The sequence below is a fragment of the Coenobita brevimanus genome, chromosome 15 (assembly GCF_032717465.1).
Source record: "Coenobita brevimanus isolate Jiangsu-jjx chromosome 15, ASM3271746v2, whole genome shotgun sequence".
NCBI lineage: Eukaryota > Metazoa > Arthropoda > Malacostraca > Decapoda > Coenobitidae > Coenobita > Coenobita brevimanus.
This window is the reverse complement of record NC_136968.1, coordinates 2,143,539-2,165,527: the sequence shown is the minus strand read 5'-3', so window position 1 is coordinate 2,165,527 and position 21,989 is coordinate 2,143,539. Positions and strand designations below refer to the sequence as shown.

At 41.6% G+C, this 21,989-nt stretch overlaps 2 long non-coding RNA genes across 2 annotated transcripts; both read right to left on the bottom strand.

Annotated features, from left to right (window-relative positions):
- Positions 1–214: 214 nt before the first annotated feature.
- On the bottom strand, positions 215–13,181 carry LOC145390609 (uncharacterized). Its single transcript, XR_013895694.1, has 6 exons — positions 13,120–13,181; positions 7,690–7,757; positions 6,834–6,894; positions 5,321–5,388; positions 3,910–3,967; positions 215–259 (listed from the first exon to the last, which is right to left on the bottom strand). It is a non-coding gene; the product is annotated as an uncharacterized LOC145390609 (long non-coding RNA).
- On the bottom strand, positions 13,103–15,009 carry LOC145390592 (uncharacterized). The gene is made up of 2 exons (XR_013895691.1): positions 14,753–15,009; positions 13,103–13,417 (listed from the first exon to the last, which is right to left on the bottom strand). It is a non-coding gene; the product is annotated as an uncharacterized LOC145390592 (long non-coding RNA).
- Between the last annotated feature and the right edge of the window lie 6,980 nt (positions 15,010–21,989).

The following is a 21,989-nucleotide window of genomic DNA, read 5'->3' as shown; positions in this document are numbered from 1 at the left end:
TATGTTTGCAAATTAAAGGGTTTCATGGTACCCAAACCAGCCCCAAGTTCACCTTTTGGGGCAATTTTCATATTTTTTTCTCATATTTACCTACCTAATAAAGACTTCATTAAATGTAAACTATGAAGGATTCCTCACCTTGAATGGAAGAGGTTGTGGGCTTGCTGGGGTGAGGTGGAGTGGGGTTCCGAGGCAGGACAGGACTCTTACTGGTCCCCACCACAGTCCTCCTGCTGTGCCACTTCCATGGAGTCCTCATCTGAGAAAGAAGGTAATTTCTGTACATCCATAATCCTCTGTTGCAACTCTTTTATCTCCTGCACAAACCCTTCAATGTCAAGAAAACTCAGACATTGCATCTTCCTCTGGTTCTTGCTGCTCTGGTATCTGTCGAAGATGAAAGCACCAAGTGAGTAGAGTTTGGTGGTGGTGTCATATTTTCTCTTGGCTTAGGTCTTCGTACAGTAGCACTGCATGCAACACACTGTCCAGCATATCAGACCTCCAAACCTCATCCACTTCATAAGCCATGATGGTTTCCCTGAGTGCCTCTGCACCAGCCAAGATGTTATTACTGCAAGCCATGGTCATAACTGCTGCTGTGGTTCGTGCCTCAGCCTGATCCCCCTGCTCCTCTGCCTCACAATGTTCCCTGTCCAGCTCATCAATGAGTTGCGCACGACTTCCTCGGGCATTGTGTTGTTCTTGACAACCTCCAACAAATCTTCCTCTTGCACCACACGGCTCTGCAGGCTCTTACCACTTCCTGCCGCACAGCCTGTAGCAACTGCACCTCACCACCACTAATGCCACACAACTCAAGGACCCGCTTTCGCCAGGAGTGATTTATTGTAAAGACAGACACCAAATCCCACACCTTAAGAATGTTTGTGATGACATTCCTCATGTTGCAGCTTTTCCAATAGGCTGTCACTGTTAACAGGCAACACTGTGAAGGGTCAGGCTGTGGCACAAGAGAAGGACCAAGCACCATTCCAGCTGGGTCAGGCTGAGGCACATGGGTGGGACCTGGCTGGGGATCTGCTGAGCCATCCAAAACCTCCTCATCAGACGACAAGGCCTCCACCTCGTCGTCACTGTCAAGCAGAGCATGCAGTACGGTACAGTATGGCATGGTTGGAAAAGTGTGAAAAGTACGGTTCGATATTTTTTCCAAGTTTGGTACAGTACGAAAGTTCAATAAAAATTTCGTACTTTTTTTACACCATTTTCGAACCACATCACTCCCTGCGGTCTGCACTGAAATGGTAGCAGGCCAATATCAGTCTCTAGCGTGTATTTAACTTATCTGACCTCACGTTACCTGACCTGACCTCTCTCCCCCCTCTGACTTAGTCCACACCTTCAACATTCCTTGCATTCCATACCCTAATTAACTTAAGAGACACACACACACACAAACACACACACATGTATAAAAGGATAGTGTGCATTAATATGAATTTTATGGACTAATGATTTTTAGTTATAAAATACTGAACATATTCTTTGTATTTCATATTTTGCATACCTATAGTTTTAACTGAAACCCCAAACTTCTGGAGAACATTGCTAGGAAATGCCAAGGAATATAATGAAATATAAACGAAACCTGAAAATGGAAGACTATAACTTAGCGGATAATTAAAAATAAATACTGTCAGTACTCAAAAAAGACAAGAGAGGATGACAAGTTATCATAATTATACCTATAGTAATATTATAATTACTAAGAAGCTATTAACATAGATAAAATTTTAATATTTTCAGTGAGTGTAAAGATCATATAGGTACGAAATCAGGTATGAAATTACGGTACGATATTTTATCGAACTGGTATGGTACGAAAGGCAATAAAAGGTACGGTACGAAATTTTTCCATTAGTAAAAATTATGATAAAGTAATCAAACTGTATCGTACTTCATGCTCTGCTGTCAAGCACTTCCTCCTCGAGAAGATGTCTCTTAATGGTACTTAAAACTAGCTATCACTTCCTGGTCTACGGGTTGCAGGAGGGAAGTCATGTTGCCTGGCAAAAACACTACTTTAACACTGATGTAAACCCTCCAAGTAGGCTGGGTGTCCTGCGGCATTATCTAGCACCAATAGGATTTTAAATGGTATGCCTATCTCCTCACAACTTCTCTTTGCATCGGGAATAAAATGTTTATTGAACCAGCCATTCAAAATTCCCCTTGTCATCCACCCAGTCTTTGACTTTTCCCAATACACCCATGAGTCATTCACGTCTTTCAACTGCTTAAAGCACCTTGGTTTTTTAACCTTACTTACAAGCAATGGCTGCATCTTTGGGCCTGCAACATTGCAAAACAAAAGTGGAGTGATGCTTACCTTACTGACTTTCCTACCCCTGCCTTGCCTGTGTTCTTTCAAGATGTATGTCAGCCCTGGCATCCTCTTATACCACAGGCCTGTCTCATAAATGTTGTAAATTTGCTCAGCAGTATAACCCCCATCCCTGATTATTTCCCTTAAGACAGTCATGAACGTCTCTGCTCCTCCTGTATCTGCTGATGCTCGTTCTACTGTCACCTATACCCTCTTCAATTCCTTCCTCTTCTTGAACTTGCCAGGCCAACCACTCGACTCCTTAAATCTGCCTAGGGGTCTGGAAAGCTTGTGGCATGCTACAGCATACAGGTGGCAAGCCATCCTTCTAATGTTAATGGAGTCCACTGGTACTCTTTCTCTCTCCTTCCAGTTGCGGTACATAACCAGGAACCTCTCCATCAACACAAGAGCAGGGTCAGACACTCAAATTCTCTGGTTCATGGCAGATCCCCCGTAGGCCCACCTGGTCTTCAGAATGGCATCCTTCTTCCCAAGGATCATACGAATACAGTAGTTATATTTTGGTGCCTGGTGGTTTAGTGGGTAATTATGGCACTCCAAGTGGATTGAGCCAGTACAGGATTATATCCAAGGGGTGGTTGGGGTTTATTGCTCATGTAATGCCACTCAAGGATGAGTGAGGCTGGTCACTCTTATCTTAAATACCTGGACCAACTTGCCTAGCCCCAGCCTCCAATGCCCCTCATGGGGCAACACAGGATTGGATGATGGATGAATGGCAAAAAAGAACTGAAGCAGTAACAAGAAATAAAACTGAAGGAGCTGTTGTTTGAAAGGCAACAGCTGCACATCCACATCATGTTTAAAAATTCTTTACTGGTGGTCAGAGTTGGAGTTGGAGTTGGGACTTTTTTACTGACTCTGACTCCACCTCCAGCATCTGCATAATTGCTTCAGACTCCAACTCCAAATCCACAGCCCTGTGTGAAACTGTGTACTGACACCTCTAGTATGTACTGTATTCAACACAGACAATGGGTCAACACAGACAATGGGCATTAGTATTCAGGTGGAAACATGAGAAAGTGCATGGACTGTAGGAGGACTGCTGGGCCTCATGATATGTGCACACACACACACACACACACACACACACACACACACACAGCAGCCACCAGGTGACCAAGGCTTACACATGCTGGGATGACAAAAGCCTACACTTTCTGCATCCTGAGTACGATTTAATTATTTCATTCTTGTTTGTACCAGGCACTTTTATTCAGCTTTTGTGAGAATTTCTTAGCTGGGGTTAGATACAGCCTAAACTTATATTAACATCTTCATCCAGAAACAACAGAAAAAAAGTCCTTGTAGAGAATGGGTAAAACAAAAACTGTAAATGGCAACTGCAAACTAGCCTGGGATTGAACTTGCATCCCTATGGTCAGCAGTATCTTTCTGCCACTAGAGCACCACCACCACACTAACCTTGTTGTTTCACAGACTTAATAATTAACTCAGGCTCCTATGACTCGCTCCTACCTGAACAAAATCATCTGGTGTCAGTTGGAATATAACATTCAAGTTGTCCTAACCTTGTTTGTCCTGGGGTTCAACTTTGATGTACACCACCTCTGGTGCTACTGTGTCGATCTGAAATGCAAAACACTGTATTTAGCGTCATCAGTTATTCCTTAGTTGATTCTTGTTGGTTATCCAATCTGACTACATTACCTCCACTACTTAATTCTTGCTGGCCTTCCAATTTGACTACACTTAGCTCCATTATTTAATTCTTGCTGGCCCTCCAATTTCATTACAGTTAGCTCTCTTATTTCATTCTTGCGGGCCCTCCAATTACTAGTTAGCCATCAACTGAGCTGAAAGGGTTCCCAGACATGTGACAGATTACATTAGCATGTTCCTCACCCTGCCCTTGGGTGGGAAAGGAGGTCCGGATGATGATGATGATGATGATATTAGCATACTATATTGCTACTGCAAACATGAGGTAAAAAGATTTTTAAATTAAATAACAGAAGGATTAACTCTATATTTTGTCCAGTCTATGCCCAAACTCACTTCATCATCATCATCAACCCTCAGACCTCTTCCCACCTATGGACTGGGTGACATAGTGCCCAGACACATGGAAAGTACCTAAGTTGGAGACCTACTAACAGCATGTCTAGTGAAAAGGGCTTAGCACTTACACAATCACCATTCATGCATTATCAATCTATCTATCTATAGCCCGACACCCTAATCCCACATAGGGTGGCCGCAGACAAAACGCCTCCAAGTCGCTCTGTCACCCACCACTTGACTGTCCTCCCCCTTCCCTCATGTATCTCTCAACTCCATCCCTCCACCTCATCCTTGGTCTCCCCCTCCCTCTCCCTCCCTCCACTTCACCTACATACACCCACTTAGTCAGGCTTTCATTCTTCATTCTCTCCACATGTCCAAACCAACACAGTGTATTTCTCCTAATTTTCTCAACCACATCCACATCCACCTAATGTTCTTTCACTTCTTCGTTTGTCAACTTCTGCAATATCTCACAAGCATATATTTGTTTTATACTTTCTTTGCATCTGCAGATTAAAAGAAAAAAAGAAGAAAGGCCTTTGCTGGAGATTTGTAAATACAGTGTACGGGGATCCATTGTTGATCTACCTATAGCCTGACACCATAATCCTGTAGGGGTGGCCATTTGCCTCTAAATTAGTTGCTTTATGGGATGGAGCACTAACCCTCCGCCAACCCACTTGCTGACACACAGGGAACAGTCTGGGTGGCAAATTTGGTTCAGTATAGATGATTCATTGTGACAAGTGGAAATGTTTAGAGAGAGAGAGAGAGAGGTTAGATCTTGAATTCTTTATATTCTCTAGCTTTTTGGGCTCCGAGTTGTCCTAAATGTTAAAGAATCTCTCTCTCTCTCTCTCTCTCTCTCTCTCACCCAACACATCCACTCCAGCTCGACACTGTACTGGTACTTACACTGTGTGGGGCCGCATAGTCTGGATCATAAGACTTTGGCTCAGCTTCCACACAACACTCCAACTTGTCTGAAATAAAATACAATCACCGTCATATTTATAATGCATAATTTCCTTTGGAAGTAGTTCTGCAAAACTGAGTCAACACCTGCAGTGTAGAGGAGAGATATGGGAAACTTAACAAAGAAAATCATAATTATGTGGTTAGTAAGAAGTGAGAAAGAGATGAAATGCAGTGAGACAATGCATAAGGAGAGCAGTGGTAGAAACAAATAAGTAAATAAATCCATCCATCCATCATCTAATCCTACGTTGCCCCATGAGGAGCGTAGAAACTCGGGGCTAGGCAAGTTCATTCAGCTTAGGACAGACTTTTCAAACTGAAGGGGTTTGGTACAGCCTTAACCAACCCCTTCAAACAGGACAGGCCTTTCCTGAGTTGAATAAGCTCATTTGGTGGCTGCAAGAATAAACCAGAAAGGACACTTCCTACACTGATGAGAATACAGGCCATAACCTAGATCTATATTAATATCTTCGTATGGAAACAGCAGAATTAAATAATAATAATAATAATAAAATAATAATAACAATAATAATAATAATAATAATAATAATAATGAATGAAGAAAATAAAAAATTTAAAGACCATATTAGCCTGAGATTGATTTTGCATATTTATGGTCAGCGGTCCATCATTCTGCCACCACCACCACATACTTAACTATGCTGCTCCAGGTATTTAAGTATTTACACAGTGGTAGGTGGTGGTGACCATCATCCACTCACTTGATGTAGTGCTTCCTACTTCTTCCTTAGCATTTATCATTCTTTTTCTGTGCCTGCTCTCCTCTTTTCCTACTTCTCCCATCTTTCCTGTCACTTGTTATCGCTTTTCTTTCCTTTACAGGTGGCTTTACATTGAGTGACAAGCCAAATAGTTTCCTGTAAGCCAAGAAACTATTTACAATGCTGGATGGTAACCTTATAACAAGACCATACAAGCTCCCTACGTGTCAACAAGTGGGTTGATGGAGGGTTAGTGCCCCTCCCCGTAAAACATATAACTCAAAGTCAAATGGCCACCCCTTACGGCAGCGTTTCTTAACCTGGGGTGCTAGCACCCCCAGGGGGTGCTGAAATCAATTTTAGGGGGTGCTGGAGAATGCTGCATTATTGTTTTTTTTTTTTCTTTACTGGTATTGCTTAGTACTGGCATCCTTGATTTTTTTTTTTTGAGAATGTATAAAACAAACTGTTAGGCAGTACTTCATCTTACTTTAACCCTCCAGTAGTGTTGCAACTGTAGTCCCAGTAACTAGATGTAACGGGGTGCTGGCTGGACTGAGACCTTATTACATGGGGTGCTGAGGTCGGAAAAGGTTAAGAAAAGCTGCCTTGCGGGATTATGGCATCTGGCAATAGATAGATAGACACTTCAGCTCCTATGACTCATTCCTGACTGAATAAAATCATCTTCTGATAACTGGATATAACACTCACGCCGTCCTAACCTTGCTCATCCAGGGGCTCAAATTTGATGTCCACCTCTGCCTCTGGTGCTTCTCTGCTGGTCTGAAATGTAAAACACAGTATTGAGTGTTATCAGTTATCCCTTATTTACTTCTTGCTGGCTCTCCAATTTGACTACACTAGTCATCACCTCAGCTAAAAAGAGTTAATGGCTTATATGGATATTTGTCAGATTAGATTAATGTGCTATAGTGATGTTGTGACCAAGAGAAGGGTAACAAAAAATAAATAATTAACAAAGATGACATAACAACTACTAACTCTATATTCTGTTTAATCTGTACCCAAACTCATTTCATCATCACCATCAACACCCAGACCTCTCCCCACTCATAGATGGAATGGCATCGGGTCCTGAAACAAGTACCCAAGTTAGAGACCTATTAACAGCATGTCTAGTGAAAAGGATTCAATACTTATTTACTCACCATTCAAGCCTCACCTCACAGGTGTATACAGAATCGGAATCTTTTTAAAACTTTTCTTTGCATATGCAGATAAAGAAATAAAATAGAATAATTGCCTCTGCTGGAGATTTGTATTTACACCGTGTTGGGCTCCACAGTCTGGGTGGTAAATCTGGTTGTGCAGATGATCCATTGTGACGTGTGGCAATAAAAGGTAGGAGAGAGAGAGAGAGAGAGGTTAGAGCTTTAATTCTTTATTTTCTCTAACATTTTGGGTTCTGTGTAGCCAAAAATGATAGAAAATATAAAAAAATTCAAACTCTAACTCTCTGTCTGTCTGTCTGTCTGTCTCTCTCTCTCTCTCTCTCTCTCTCTCTCTCTCTCTCTCTCCCTCACACCCATTTCTACTCCAGTTCAATACTGTACTTACACTGTGTGGGGCTGCACAGTCTGAGTCATACCACTCTGGCTCGACTTTCGGGCAACATTCCAACTTCTCTGAAATGAAATAAAATCACTGTCATATATATAATCTTTAATTAACTCTGGAAGCAGTTTGGCAAATTCAAATAAATCAAAATATTCAATGTTGGAGAAACGCACATGAAATGTAACAAAGAAAAACACACGTGAAAAGAGAAGTGAAAAGTACACCACAGTAAGGGAAAAAAACAAAATTCAGTGCAATAAGACAAAAATGTGGAGAACAGTGATTTAAAAAAAAAAAAAAAAAAAAAAATGAAAATCTGATTATGTTTGGGCATGTTGAGAGGACTGAGGATGACAGTTGGGTGTGGAAAGTGAGTGTGAATGTCATGGGTGGGGTTGTGGACAGACCAAAAAAAAAAAGACCTGGGACAATGCCAGGAGTTTGACCTCAATGACATGGGACTGAACAGAGAGGCTGCCAGAGATCAAGCAGTAAGGAAAGCTGACATTAAGTAACTAAGGTTAGTGGATGCACGCTTGTTGGAGCTTTTATAAATGATACGATTACTTATGACTACTTGTGAATGGCATGCTGAAATGTGAAAGTGCAAAAAAGTTCATAGGTGTGCAGTGTCAAATTACCATAATTTTCTAGGTGAAAGATGTAATACCAGCTAAAACTGGAATAAAAAAAAATCTTCCACTAAACAAGGCAAAGGCATTATAAATATATTTTTGCTGTTATAAACTCTTTGTGACTGGGAACATCTTTTTGTGCTTTACTCTTGCCACCTTCTGATAATTTCATTCAGCTTAGGACAGACTTTTCACATTGAAGGGGTTTGGTACAGCCTTAACAAACCCCTTCAAACAGGACAGGCCTTTCCTGAGTTGAATAAACTCATTTGCGGACAGCAAAAGTAAACCAGAACAGACATCACTTAAAATCCAGGTCTTAAAGATGTGAGTGAGGTGTGTAGCTGCAAGTCAGAGTAAAAAGTAGTGTAGCAGAGAAACTTTTCTCTTTTTACAGAAGAAATTTAAAATCATCATCCACTCACGTGATGTGTTGCTGCCTGCTACTTCCTTTACCTTTATCATTTGTGTGTGTGTGTGTGTGTGTGTGTGTGTGTGTGTGTGTGTGTGTGTGTGTGTGTGTGTGTGTGTGTGTGTGTGTTTGTGTGTGTGCCCTCCTCTCTTCCTATTTCCTCCATCTTTCCTGTCACTCTTTATTACTCTTTCCTTTTCAGGTGGCTTTACACTGAATGACAAGCCTAATGGTTTCCTGTAAGCTAGAGATTTGCATTGAAGTATTTACTCTTGCACTTTTAATTAATCATATTATCATAAAGTATTTTTACATGCATTTTCTGAGGTTGCTGTCTCATTCCTTTTTACTCTGTTATAAAGGACTACTGTATATTACATGAATTTCACTGTAATGGTAATACAATCTCCTTCTCATCAAACACAGACCAATGAACCTTCAGATATTTTATTCAGCTTTGGAGAGACTTTCTGAACTGGAGAGGTTGATGGAGCCTTTAATTGACCAATGAACCTTCAGATGTTTTATTCAGCTTTGGAGAGACTTTTTGAACTGGAGAGGTTGATGGAGCCTTTAATTTCCACTTCAGTACATGAGGCCCCCAAAAGTTGAATAAAAGAGTCTGGCTATCACAATAATAAAACAATAAAACAGAACTGAAGGGGTTAAACAGTTCCAGCTGTATGGTCAACTGCCATAATACCCTCTTTTGCTCTGATATTAACAGGAAAAACAAATGTAAAAAAAAAAAAAAGCAAAATATAGGCTAACAATGACTTACTGTACAGCGCGATGGTGGAGACTGACACCTTCAAGTGGTGGCACTGATATAACCAGATGGCTTCACTGTTCAGTTACACATCCCTCAACTCCCTCCCTATTCCCAACAGTGGAGGATGGTGGGCTGCTAGAGAAGGGAACTCCACCTTGCAGTCCACCAGGTTTGCATTTCAGATGAAGCTAAGGCTACTATTATTACTACTACTACTACCGCTGCCACCAACACTACTACAACTAACTTCATGACTATAAACATCTGAAAGTTGAAGCCATGTCTGGTGAGGAAATTTCAGTTACCCCAAGTTTTTATTATGCATATTATAATCCGCCCATTATAACTGAAGAACAAGCACGACAGTCACCTTAACTTGGCCAAGGTTTTCATGTTTTTGCAGCTTATTTCATGTAACTAGAAACAGACAGTGCAACAGCCCTATACCGGAATTCTTTCCCTTGCACTTCACGATGAGCATTATCCCTATACCGGAATTCTTTCCCTTGCACTTCACGACAAGCATTATATTCAAGTGTTCATTTATTATTATAACTCAGCATTCAAGATGGAGAGGTGGCAATTTTAGGCTGTCAGAGTATTAAAGAAAAAAAAAGAAAGTGTAGGCCTACTCCACTCAAAAATAAAAGGTTAATACTAAGATGTGGTGCTAGTCATGAAGAAGTGCTACAGAAAAGGCATGAAGTTGTATGGCAGTCTATCATTTTGCCAATGAGCTGTAATATTTTCTATCCTATCCACAACACTACTCTCCTTCACATCATCATTTGTCAGTCTGTCTCTCCATGTAACTCCACATGCTCCTCTCAAATAACTAATTTCAATTGCTCTCACTCTTGACTTGTGTCAACAAGGTCCAAGCTTCACCTCCATACATTACAGTTGGTATCACAATGCTGTACTGTCATGCAGCAACTTTTTTACTTCCATGCTCACTTCCCTGTTCCATATCACTGTTTTCAAAGAACCAACAACCTTTCTTCCTTGTTGTACCCTTTCAAGCACTTCACCTTCCAAACTTCCATCCTTACTCATCACACTACCCAAGGACTGTACTTAAACACACTCACATTTTCCATTTCCTCCTCATCCAGCTTCACTGTACATTCAATGGCTTCATTTCTTTCGAAGACCATAACTTTACTCTTCCCTACGTTCACCTTTAGATTCTGTTTCTTACACACTCTCCCAAACTTATTCACCAAGCCTTGCAGCTCCCCTTCATCTTCACTTAACAGCAAAATATCATCTGCAAACAACAGTACAGGGAGTGTCCAAACACTGCCATCTCTCATTAGGGCCATTCCAACATCCACTGCCCTACCTTGTACACGATAAAAAAAAGTATTGGTGCACATTTGGTCAGAAACAATTTGACTCCAAGGACAATGGACTGTAAAAACGTTTGATGATTTTTTCCTCCTTGTTGTCAATGATGCTTACATAAGTATGTCATAGACAGGTTTCATATGACAATTTATGGCTGATATTGTTACTGGATGCATATTCAGATGATAATCAATTAATTTTCCAAGTGCTGTACTACACAAGCTATACTGATCATTTCAGATATCACCATACCTCTCCTGCATGATACTTTTTTTACCATGTGTACCTTTTTCATAACCCCATCCATATGCAGATTGAACAAGCATGGGGACATAACACATTCCTGTTTCAATTCAACATTCAAATAGAAAAATTCACTCAGTTCACTATCCACATGTACTGCAGCCTTAGCCCCTTCGTACATACTCTTCATGGCACTCAGCAACTTCTCATTTACTTTATATATTCTTAATACTTTCCACATTCCTTGTCATAGTACTTTAGGGGTTAAATTTTGCAAATAAGGCACAATAAACCATGAGAGGATTTATAATAAAGTTAGATAACTCATTTCCACAGTCCATTTCAGTTGGAAATCATTGGCCATGCCCTGCTCCTCTCTGTCATCTGTATTTAATTGGCAGTTATCGTACAGCTGACAGTGTTTATGTGGCACTACTGTGCAATCACTTTCAAACTGACAGCCATAGTGATCACATCCCCAGAGCTGTTCATCTGAATGGAAGACAACTGCCTCTCCAGTATCACTAATTTTCCTTAGTATTCTATCCATATGATATGCAGCCATAATCTGTGATTCATTTAGCCACCTCTAATGACAAAACTAGGTGCAACAGCAGCACCACAGGAGCTGCTTGTGGAAGCCATCCCTACTAAGCAAAAATTTGCATTACATAGCTTATGCCATGAGTTCATCTGTATCATACAGATTCTAACAGTCATGGGCAGCACATACATGAAGTCTATATTGTTATAATGCGTGACATAACTTGAAAATATGACCTACATTATAATGAGTTGAATAAGCTAACAAAAGTATTCTTTAGTCTACTGTACAAATGTACGCAGCCTTCGTGTCATTTAGTATGTGGTTCCGAAGCACAAAGAACTGTTGCCATTTGGTACTTTATTGTCTTCACAAAACATGCTGTACTAGACATGAAAATTGTATTATAACCTACATAATACTGCACTGTTGTAATGTCCAGTAAAGTTTGTCATAGCTTAATCAGTACTGTACATCAATACTGATCCCACTGTAATGCAAATACAGTATATCATAATGCATTGCCAGCATTTCATCAAGCATTGGAAAATTATTCTAGTAAAATTTATGAAGGTGTACAAAATGCAATCTACACTGATGACCAAACATTTAGTATAACATTCAAATTTTTTTGCCAATCTCGTTCACTATTTGTTGTTGTACTGGTGCTTGTTGATAAATTATTCATTACTTAAAAGTAAATCTACCATACATAATTGTTAAATAACAGATTCTTGATGGTCAAGTCCAGCTCAAGCCCACTCAGAGGTGGCTTTGGTTTAAGAGCATCAGCTTCACCTGTGCGAGATTCAAGCCTTGTTTGTGTGTATCATTTTTTGGCGGACACATCTCAAGTCTGACTCCACACCAATACAAGCCCAAATCTGTTTCAAGTGTCATTCTTTTATCCAGGCCCAAAACCTTCCATCCATCCATTATCCAATCCTACGTTGCCCCATGAGGATCGTAAGAGGACGGGGCTAAGCAAGTTGGTCCTGACATTTAAGATGAGAGTGACTCATCCCTGACTGGCATTAAGTGGGCAATAAACCCCAACCAGCCCTTGGATATAAACCTGTGCTGGCTCAATCCAATTGGAGCGCCTTAATTACACATTAAACCAGCAGGTGCCATAATTTGGTTATATGGTTACCACCCAGCATAGTGAATGGTTTCCTGGTGTACAGGAAACTATTTGGCTTGTCATAAAATGTAGAGTCACCCACAAGCAGAAGAAGAGGAAAGAATGACAGAAAGAAAGACAGAAGAGTGAGCGTAATGCCACCCGTAGGCAGAAGATGAGGAAAGAATGAAGTAAAGAAAGACAGAGGAGGAAGGAAGGAAAGGAGGGAGGAGAGGAAAAGGCAGACACCCAAGAGCAGCACTACATCGAGTGAGTCCTAAGCTGAATAAAATAATCTGAAAGTATCAATAATAAAACCACAGTGTTGAAGTTATTACTCAGCTGTAGTACCTGCACAGAGTCCTGGCTGTATGTTCATTTCCATAATCAGCTGTTCCTGCATGCACTTCCTTCTCTTTCGCATTTCCCTCCGCCGCTTTGTGTCACGTGCCCTCCGCATCTCAGCCTCCTCTGGGGTCAGAGCAGCTCTCCTGGCAGCACTCTGTTCCCGTTGTAGAGTGCGCCGCAGCTCTTTCTCTCGCGGGCTCTCCATGGCCCGCTTCCACCGAGCATAATCCCTGTGTGCTCGTCTCCTCTGGTCCTCACTCTTGGTCTTGCGTGGCATTCTCTTGGCTCACCCTCTCCCTGCCTACCAATACAACAACATCCTGAGCTCACATGCTAAGTGATGAGCACAGTAAATTCTGTTTCCAATGGCTGGGTGTAATGCTGAAATACTACTGGTTTTAGTAAATGGTGATAAAATATAGCTTTATGATATGTGATCAGCAGTTGTGGCTCCTGGATATCATCCTCTGATTTAACCTTACTTAATCTAATGTATGCTAACCAACGCATCAACTAGCTAACGTATTCACACCTAATCTACTGCCATCTTCCACCCTCTCATCCCTCACCACCGTGCCAGAATATCACAATAACATTTCACTATTAATATTTACTGGCAAGCATAGTCTATTTCATAGTAATAAAATTTAATATAATGTGATACCTGTATACTGACTGGCAAAAATCTCCAGTTTCTATTATTGTATGGAAGCACAAATTCTCTCTCACTCTCTCTCACACACACACACACACACACACACCGCTCGCTGGTGCAGTGGTAACGTTCTCGCTTGCCATCTGGTAGACGGGAGTTCGCGCCTCGCTCAGGTTGCGAAAAGTTTCACTGACGAAGTGGGTGGTTACTGTCCCCCTTGAGCAAGGGGATGGGTGTGTGAGTGTGTGAAGGTCACAGCCTTGCCCTTAGACTGGACTATATGAGCTCTCAGCTCCCTTCCGGGAGGGTAAAAGTAGACGATCACGACCATCAAGTGAAACTGACCGACCCGGTGAATTACACATACATACATATGCATTAAAGAATACCCTTGTGTACAATACTGACCTCTCTGGTGATACCTCAGCACCAAAACAGTACCACAAAGTCTAACAGGTAAATGTACGCTTTACTTGACACACCAGAAGGACCTCACCAATTCATATTCCTACAGTTTGTTTTCTGTATTATTCAGACTATTTCCAGGGTGGTAAATAACCTTTTCCTGCTGAAAAATTTCCCATTACTACCATCACGTTCCTTAAGGTGTATCTACAGTCGTTTATTCCAATGTAAAGAAAGAATCTTACTGAATGTACTCAGTGGTGGATTTTGTTTCCCAACTGGAGGGTACGTTAGGTTTGGTTAAGTTAAATGATTAGGTACAGGTAAGCTTGGTTAGGTTAGGTATATTTAAACACTTAGGTTAGGGCAGTCCTTTCCACCATGACACAGACGAATCAAACAAGCTGACACAACAGAACAACCAAAAACAACAGGGAAAGATTTAACAAGAAACGTTTATTTACCACCACAGAAATAACTAGAAAATTATAACAGACTCTCAGGAAGAACTAATTTCATAAAGTGCTTCCACTGCTTCAAGTAAACCATATGTATACCCTTACAACACATATTTACCTTATCTTCGTCTAGTCATTCCTCCTACTTCACTTTTGGTTGTCAATGTCCAGTATTTCGGGGATAAAACTAAGGGGAGGGCGGAAGTGGAGGGCGAAGTGGTCTATTTCTGACGTTCGTGTGAGGTTTTAGAAATTCACTATGGCGGAATTTTGCTACCCCCACTCCTTCCTGAATCAGCTGAGACGTCCTGGCTGTCCAGAGCACCGAAAATGTTGAGTAATGAGGCAGTGTGGAGAGAAAATGACAATTTGACGAACCGCTTGCTATGTTTGTTATTGTTTACAGCGCCTGGGTCGCTTCGCTTCCTCTGCACGGTGAATACAAACCGGAATGGATGAAACAGAAAGAAAGAAAAAGGAAAAGAAATTTTATATAATTGTTTCGAACCCCCAGATGCCATTAGAAATTTAATCCTTTCAGTACACTTACTGAGTACACTTTTTATTTTCCTACCAGGCTATATCCAACCCCTTAAATTCAAAAAATCATAATAAACTTAAAAAAGAAAACTCGAGGAAATATAATAAAGAAAAGTATTTTAACAATGACTTTTTTTTTTAATTCTTGCTACTTTCAGATGATTTTATTCAGTTTTGGAAAGACCTATCGTACTGAAGGGGTTAATGAAGACTATATCTAACCTCTCTATATAGTTCCTAAAATCTCTCCCCACCTTAATAACATAGAACAAGAATGAGAGAGAGAGAGAGAGAGAGAAAGCTGATAAATATTAGCCAGTTAAACGCCTTCGTCGGCGAGGCACGAGCACTGAGCTCTATATGGCGAGGGCGAGGCTTTCTTATGGCTAACACAGCGTAACTGATGTAGCCGTGTGTAGCGGCAGCCATGTTACACCTCGCATGATGCCCACGGTTTTTGAACTGAGGTGTTCGTTGGGTTTTCGAAAGCAGCCGATGATTCCGTAATATATAGTGCCATGGTCAGCTGTGCAGCTTCTGGATGCAAAAATGGATACAGGAATTCATCAGGGAGAGATGGTATTACATTTCACAAGTAAGAAATACCGGTATATCTTGTTGCTAATTCTATAAGATTATTGCCCCCTGGGGTGGGTGCGGGAAGATTCTTCCCAGGTATCCCGGCGTGAATGAGGTCACTAAAACGAGCCCATTTATCTCCAGTCTTTCTCTCCATGTCCTCTTTTCTGTTCACACTCTCTTGTAGATATTTCCATATTTCTTCCGGCCTTTATCAATCTAGACGTTCGGTTTCATGACATGGATACTAATAGTGCCATAATAAAGGGTAAGTTCCGCACTGCAGCAACCTATGGCGTTTTATACTCATTGGCTAAAAGTACCCGATATAATTCGTTGAACTAGGCAGAAAAAAAATCATAATCCATATATGTTTTTGTATTATAAGCAAAAAGAGTCTCTTTATTAGTATTCACTGCTTAGTGGAAATGATGTATTTGACTTTGAATTTAAGTGTCCGTGTTTCAATATGGCCGCCAAAATCACACGCCCGCGGCGGAGATAGCCTCTGCATATTATAGAGCTCAGTGGGCACGAGCGAGGCCATTTTAATCCGAAAACATTATCTGAAATGTAGCCTTACACCCCGAGGATGCCTCTAGAGTATATTCATGGCTATCTACCTACTGAATTTCATGCCTTTACAACAAACCGTCTGGCCTGTGACCCTCTTTTGAAGATTTTTCACACGCTTCACTTGGCGCGTGTCTATTGCCACGTGCATCGCCTGGGTGTGATGAAACCTGTCAAAAACAAATGTTAAACAATTGGGCAATCATATGGTGGAAACCACCCGGTGATCGGCCCTGTGGTTGCTGAGATATCAGCTTCTAAAAATCGGTACGGTCGGGCCGGGTCGGGTTTGGCCGCTCATTTGTGAGAAAATACCACTACTTGAGAGACTCGAGAGGGATTCGCCCTGGCTCGTAATGAAGGAAAATAAAACACGGTATGAAACAACTGATAGATATGTATTAACACAAAATATAATGCTAGTATTCTGTTTAGATTAATACAGTAAATGAATATGGGAACTATTGTTATATGCTACACTGTTCACTTGGCCTAAAACTACCAACTCATCCTGAATACTGAATTGTGGCAAAAGATTATATTATTAACAAGGTAAATATTGGAGCATACGCCATGAGGCACTTAGCCGCTGTGCTCATCTCAGTAACATAGGCCTTTGAGCTTGTAGCGGGTTTTTCTCCCAGTAACCTGGGATACAAGAGCACTGCATCATCCAGGTCACCACAGTTACCTGCCGTAAGTGTTACCCTAGGTGTTACTCTGTTACCCTAAGTGTTACTCTAAGTGTTACCCTAAGTGTTACCCCAGGTGTTACCCAGGTAATCTTCCCTACGGACCCACAAAGAGTGGATGGACACCTGAGTCAAGTGACCCCAGCTGCCCGCACCAGGATTCCAACCCTGGCGCTATTAACGGCCGCCACCTTCCCAGTCAGCGATGCTAACCACCCAGCCACCGCTGAAAAGCAGTAGTAACAGTAGTACCGTAGTAGTAGTAGTAGTTATGATGATGACGGTAATAATAATAATAATAATAATAATAGTAGTAGTAGCAGTAGTAACAGTAAAGTAGCGGCAGCAGTTACTGTTGTTGTTATTGTTGCAGCCTCAGGTTCATCAGTAACGTGCACCCAGTGGACACAACAGGTTACAGTTACCCTCCTCCAGTCCACCATCAACCTTTAGAGGGGCGTGTGTATAGCCAGGCAGCTCCACCGCCCGGTTAGATCGGTGCCATCACATGAAGGCGACCCTCTCCAAGCCAGAGTAATAATGGTATATGGCGCACTTCTCCCTAACACCTCTCCCTAAGCGATTTATCCCGTTCATTACACGTCACTCTTTTTTTTTTTTTTTTTTTTTTTGGCATCTAATAAACTTATGTCGATATTTAAGAGATATAAAAAGGATACAAGAGTGTTAATGGATAAGGAAAATAAATCGCTGAGGAAGAGGTGTTAGGGAGCCTCCTTTGGCACATACAATACTTTTTACTACAGTAAGGCCGAGGGAGAGAGAGAGAGAGAGAGAGAGAGAGAGAGAGAGAGATGAGGAGAAAAAGTAAAAGAAAAAATGTGCCATAGAGAGAGAGAGAGAACACATTTCACAGGCGGCGTTCATGGATACATAAAGCCAGTTTCACCTTCTGTTTCACTTTCTCACTCTCTTTATCACTTTCTCACTTTCTGTTTCACTTTCTCACTCTCTTTATCACTTTCTGTTTCACTTTCTCACTCTCTTTATCACTTTCTCACCTTCTGTTTCACTTTCTCACTCTCTTTATCACTTTCTCACTTTCTGTTTCACTTTCTCACTCTCTTTATCACTTTCTCACTTTCTGTTTCACATTCTCACTCTCTTTATCACTTTCTCATTTTCTGTTTCACATTCTCACTTTCTGTTTCACATTCTCACTCTCTTTATCACTTTCTCATTTTCCTTCTCACTTTCTGTTTCACTTTCTCACTCTCTTTATCACTTTCTCATTTTGTTTCACTTTCTCATTTTCTGTTTCACTTTCTCACTTTCTGTTTCACATTCTCATTTTCTGTTTCACTTTCTCACTCTCTTTATCACTTTCTCATTTTCTGTTTCACTTTCTCTCTCTTTATCACTTTCTCATTTTCTGTTTCACTTTCTCACCTTCTCTTTCACTACTGTACGGAGCGGGGATCACTTTCTACTTAGTTTGTTAAGTATATGGACTGTCATTTATCTTTTACTATAATATTAAAGCCAGTTTCACTTTCAACTACGAAGCCTGTTTTATTTTGGGTGTCACTTTCAACTACGAAGCCTGTTTTATTTTCGGTTTCACTTTCAACTACGAAGCCTGTTTTATTTTCGGTGTCACTTTCAACTACGAAGCCTGTTTTATTTTCGGTTTCAACTACGAAGCCTGTTTCATTTTCGGTTTCAACTACGAAGCCTGTTTTATTTTGGGTGTCACTTTCAACTACGAAGCCTGTTTTACTTTGGGTTTCACTTTCAACTACGAAGCCTGTTTCACTTCTGGTTTCACTTTCAACTACGAAGCCGGTTTCCTTTTCGGTTTCACTTTCAACTACGAAGCCTGTTTTATTTTCGGTTTCAACTACGAAGCCTGTTTCATTTTCGGTTTCAACTACGAAGCCGGTTTCATTTTCGGTTTCACATTCATCAAGAACTATGATCACTTTCAGTCACATTCACTTTCGGTTGCAGTGTAGTAAACAGTTGGCATCACTTCCTCCTTCACTTTCTCCTTCACTTCCTCCTTCACTTTCTCCTTCACTTCCTCTTTCACTTTCTCCTTCACTTTCTCCTTCACTTCCTCCTTCACTTTCTCCTTCACTTCCTCCTTCACTTTCTCCTTCACTTCCTCCTTCACTTTCTCCTTCACTTCCTCCTTCACTTCCTCCTTCACTTCCTCCTTCACTTCCTCCTTCACTTGCTTCTTCATTTCCCCTTCACTTCCTCCTTCACTTCCTCCTTCACTTGCTTCTTCATTTCCCCTTCACTTCCTCCTTCACTTCCTCCTTCACCTTCTCCTTCACTTCCTCCTTCACTTCCTCCTTCACTTCCTCCTTCACTTTCTCCTTCACTTCCTCCTTCACTTCCTCCTTCACTTCCTCCTTCACTTCCTCCTTCACTTCCTCCTTCACTTCCTCCTTCACTTTCTCCTTCACTTCCTCCTTCACTTTCTCCTTCACTTGCTTCTTCATTTCCCCTTCACTTCCTCCTTCACTTTCTCCTTCACTTCCTCCTTCACTTTCTCCTTCACTTTCTCCTTCACTTCCTCCTTCACTTTCTCCTTCACTTTCTCCTTCACTTCCTCCTTCACCTTCTCCTTCACTTCCTCCTTCACTTCCTCCTTCACTTCCGCTCGTGAGGACGTCAGTTTCCTCCTGTAATGGAAATGTGGTAAGAATGAGTGTAGTCTCTCTCTCTCTCTCTCTCTCTCTCTCTCTCTCTCTCTCTCTCTCTCTCTCTCTCTCTCTCATTTGCTTTCTCTTTTATTTCTGTTTACCTATAGATGTGAAATACAGTCAAAATTCAGTGCTCTCTCTCTCTCTCTCTCTCTCTCTCTCTCTCTCTCTCTTTGTGTGAGTTAGGCGGTGTACGTATCGCCTGCCCATGTCATACTGCATTCACATATTTATACAGATATTCTTTCTACTTCTAGGCGAATTTTTGGACTTAGAAGAGGCATTTTGTATTGAAGAGGTTTACTATGGCTGCATCCCCCCCCCAGTTTGAAAAATGTATTTCAAATTTAAAAAAAAAATCAGATGGTCACATTAGAATTGAAAATATGTACCAGGTTTAACATATGTACGGGTAAGGAAACTCCCTAACACCATTTCCTAAGCGATTTGTTTTATTACACCTTACTGTCCTCTTCTGTGTTACTTGTATTCTTCCAACATGACCATACTCTGCATAAATATCGACTATCTATCTATCTATTGCCAGACGCCTTAATCTCGTATGGGGTGGCCACAAACAAATCGCGTCTATGTCGCCCTGTCCCCCTCCATTTCATTGCCCCGTACAGAAAATAAAATAAATAAAAATAAAATAAATCGCTAAAGAAGAAGTGTTAGGGAACTAACTACCTTAACCGACTATAAGACCCGGGTTCGTATTCTCGGCGGTTAAGGAAGCACCGTATCACCTCTTTCTTACCGATTTACTGTATTTATTTTTGGATACTGCTGGCTAATATCGATTTGTACGCTATTTTATGCAGAGTACGGTGGCAGGAGGACATGAAGGAGGAAATGAAGGAGGGGGTGAGGGAGGAAGTGAAGAAGGGAGTGAATAAGAGTGCGAAGGACGAAGTGAAAGAGGGAGTGAAGAAGGGAGTGATGGAGGGAGTGAAGAAGAGAGCGAAGGAAGAAGTGAAGGTGGAAGTGAAGTACTAATATATATATGGCTGATCACTAACCTGACATGGATTTAGCAGGTCCCCCACACGCACCCCTACTGCCACACCACCTCAGAGGCGATGGATCTTGCCAGGAGTACAGGGAAATGTCTGTCAGTAACTGCAGCACATCTTCACTTGTGGCTGTGCTGGCGCTGTTTCCCCTCGTTGTGTAGATGGAGTTGGCTAGTAGTGTGAGAACCTTGATGGCATAAGGGATGTGCTCGGGCTGCCCCTGTCTCACCTCTTGCATTAGTTGGTCAAAGGGGTCTGGCGTCAACAGAGTGTGTCCCCGAACTTTCCTGATGTGACTGATCATTTCTTGGACATTCTCTACCATTTCTTCTGCCTCGATCTGGATGCTCTTTGAAACATACTTGATCTGTTTCAGTATCTTTTCTTTCTCCAGAACGGCAGCTTTGTACAGCTGCATCATGTTGGGATCATTGAAGAGTTCCTTCTTCGGGATTTCTACAATCCTTTCCTCTTCTTGTTTGTGTAGTGACACTGGGTGGCCACAGTGTGATGCTGGGCATTTTTCAGTTTTGTCATTGACGAAGCGACAACTCCTACTCAGTGCATTACCTACCCCTGCCCCCAACCCTGCAAGTCCCCCAAGGGTTCCTCCTGCCACTGCACCCACCATAGCATTCACTTTTGGCAAAGCAACAGCCTCTGCGGTGCCCTCATAAGTCCAGTCCACATAGTCACCCACCACTCGGGTGAATCTCTCTTTTGGAGGACAGAAAACACACGTTCGGTTACACTTGGGACAGTTGTGGGAGTGGGAACCTTCTTCTGTTTGCTCTCTGATCTTTTTCTTAACTTCTCGTTCTTTCTGATAGCCTTTGTTTATTTCTTCCTTTAGCCTACACTCTAACAGTTTGATTCTGTTAATATCAAGTGCTGCAAGCAACCCAGCAAACTTCAGTATACGAGACTTCACTGGCTTCAAAAGTCGACCAAGAAGTTCCCTGTATTTCACATCACGCAGAACTTTGAAGCTAACTGGCTCGGCCTCATTTAATACAGAGAAAAATGGTTTGAACTGCTCCTCCCAGATCTCCCATCTTATAGCCAGTATCTGTTGTTGTCTCGCTCGTCGACTTTCATTCCAGTTGTGAGGAGCAAAGACAACGTGATTGTCAAACTGGAGGATCGTCTTGAATTCCAGCCCTGCCTCCCTCATCACCAGGCCAACTTTGGGATCTTCGGTAGCGTGGGTGGCAATGATGTTGATGATCTCTGGAATATGGTGCCCTAGCAGCTGGATCACCTCCTTCACTATGTCCTTT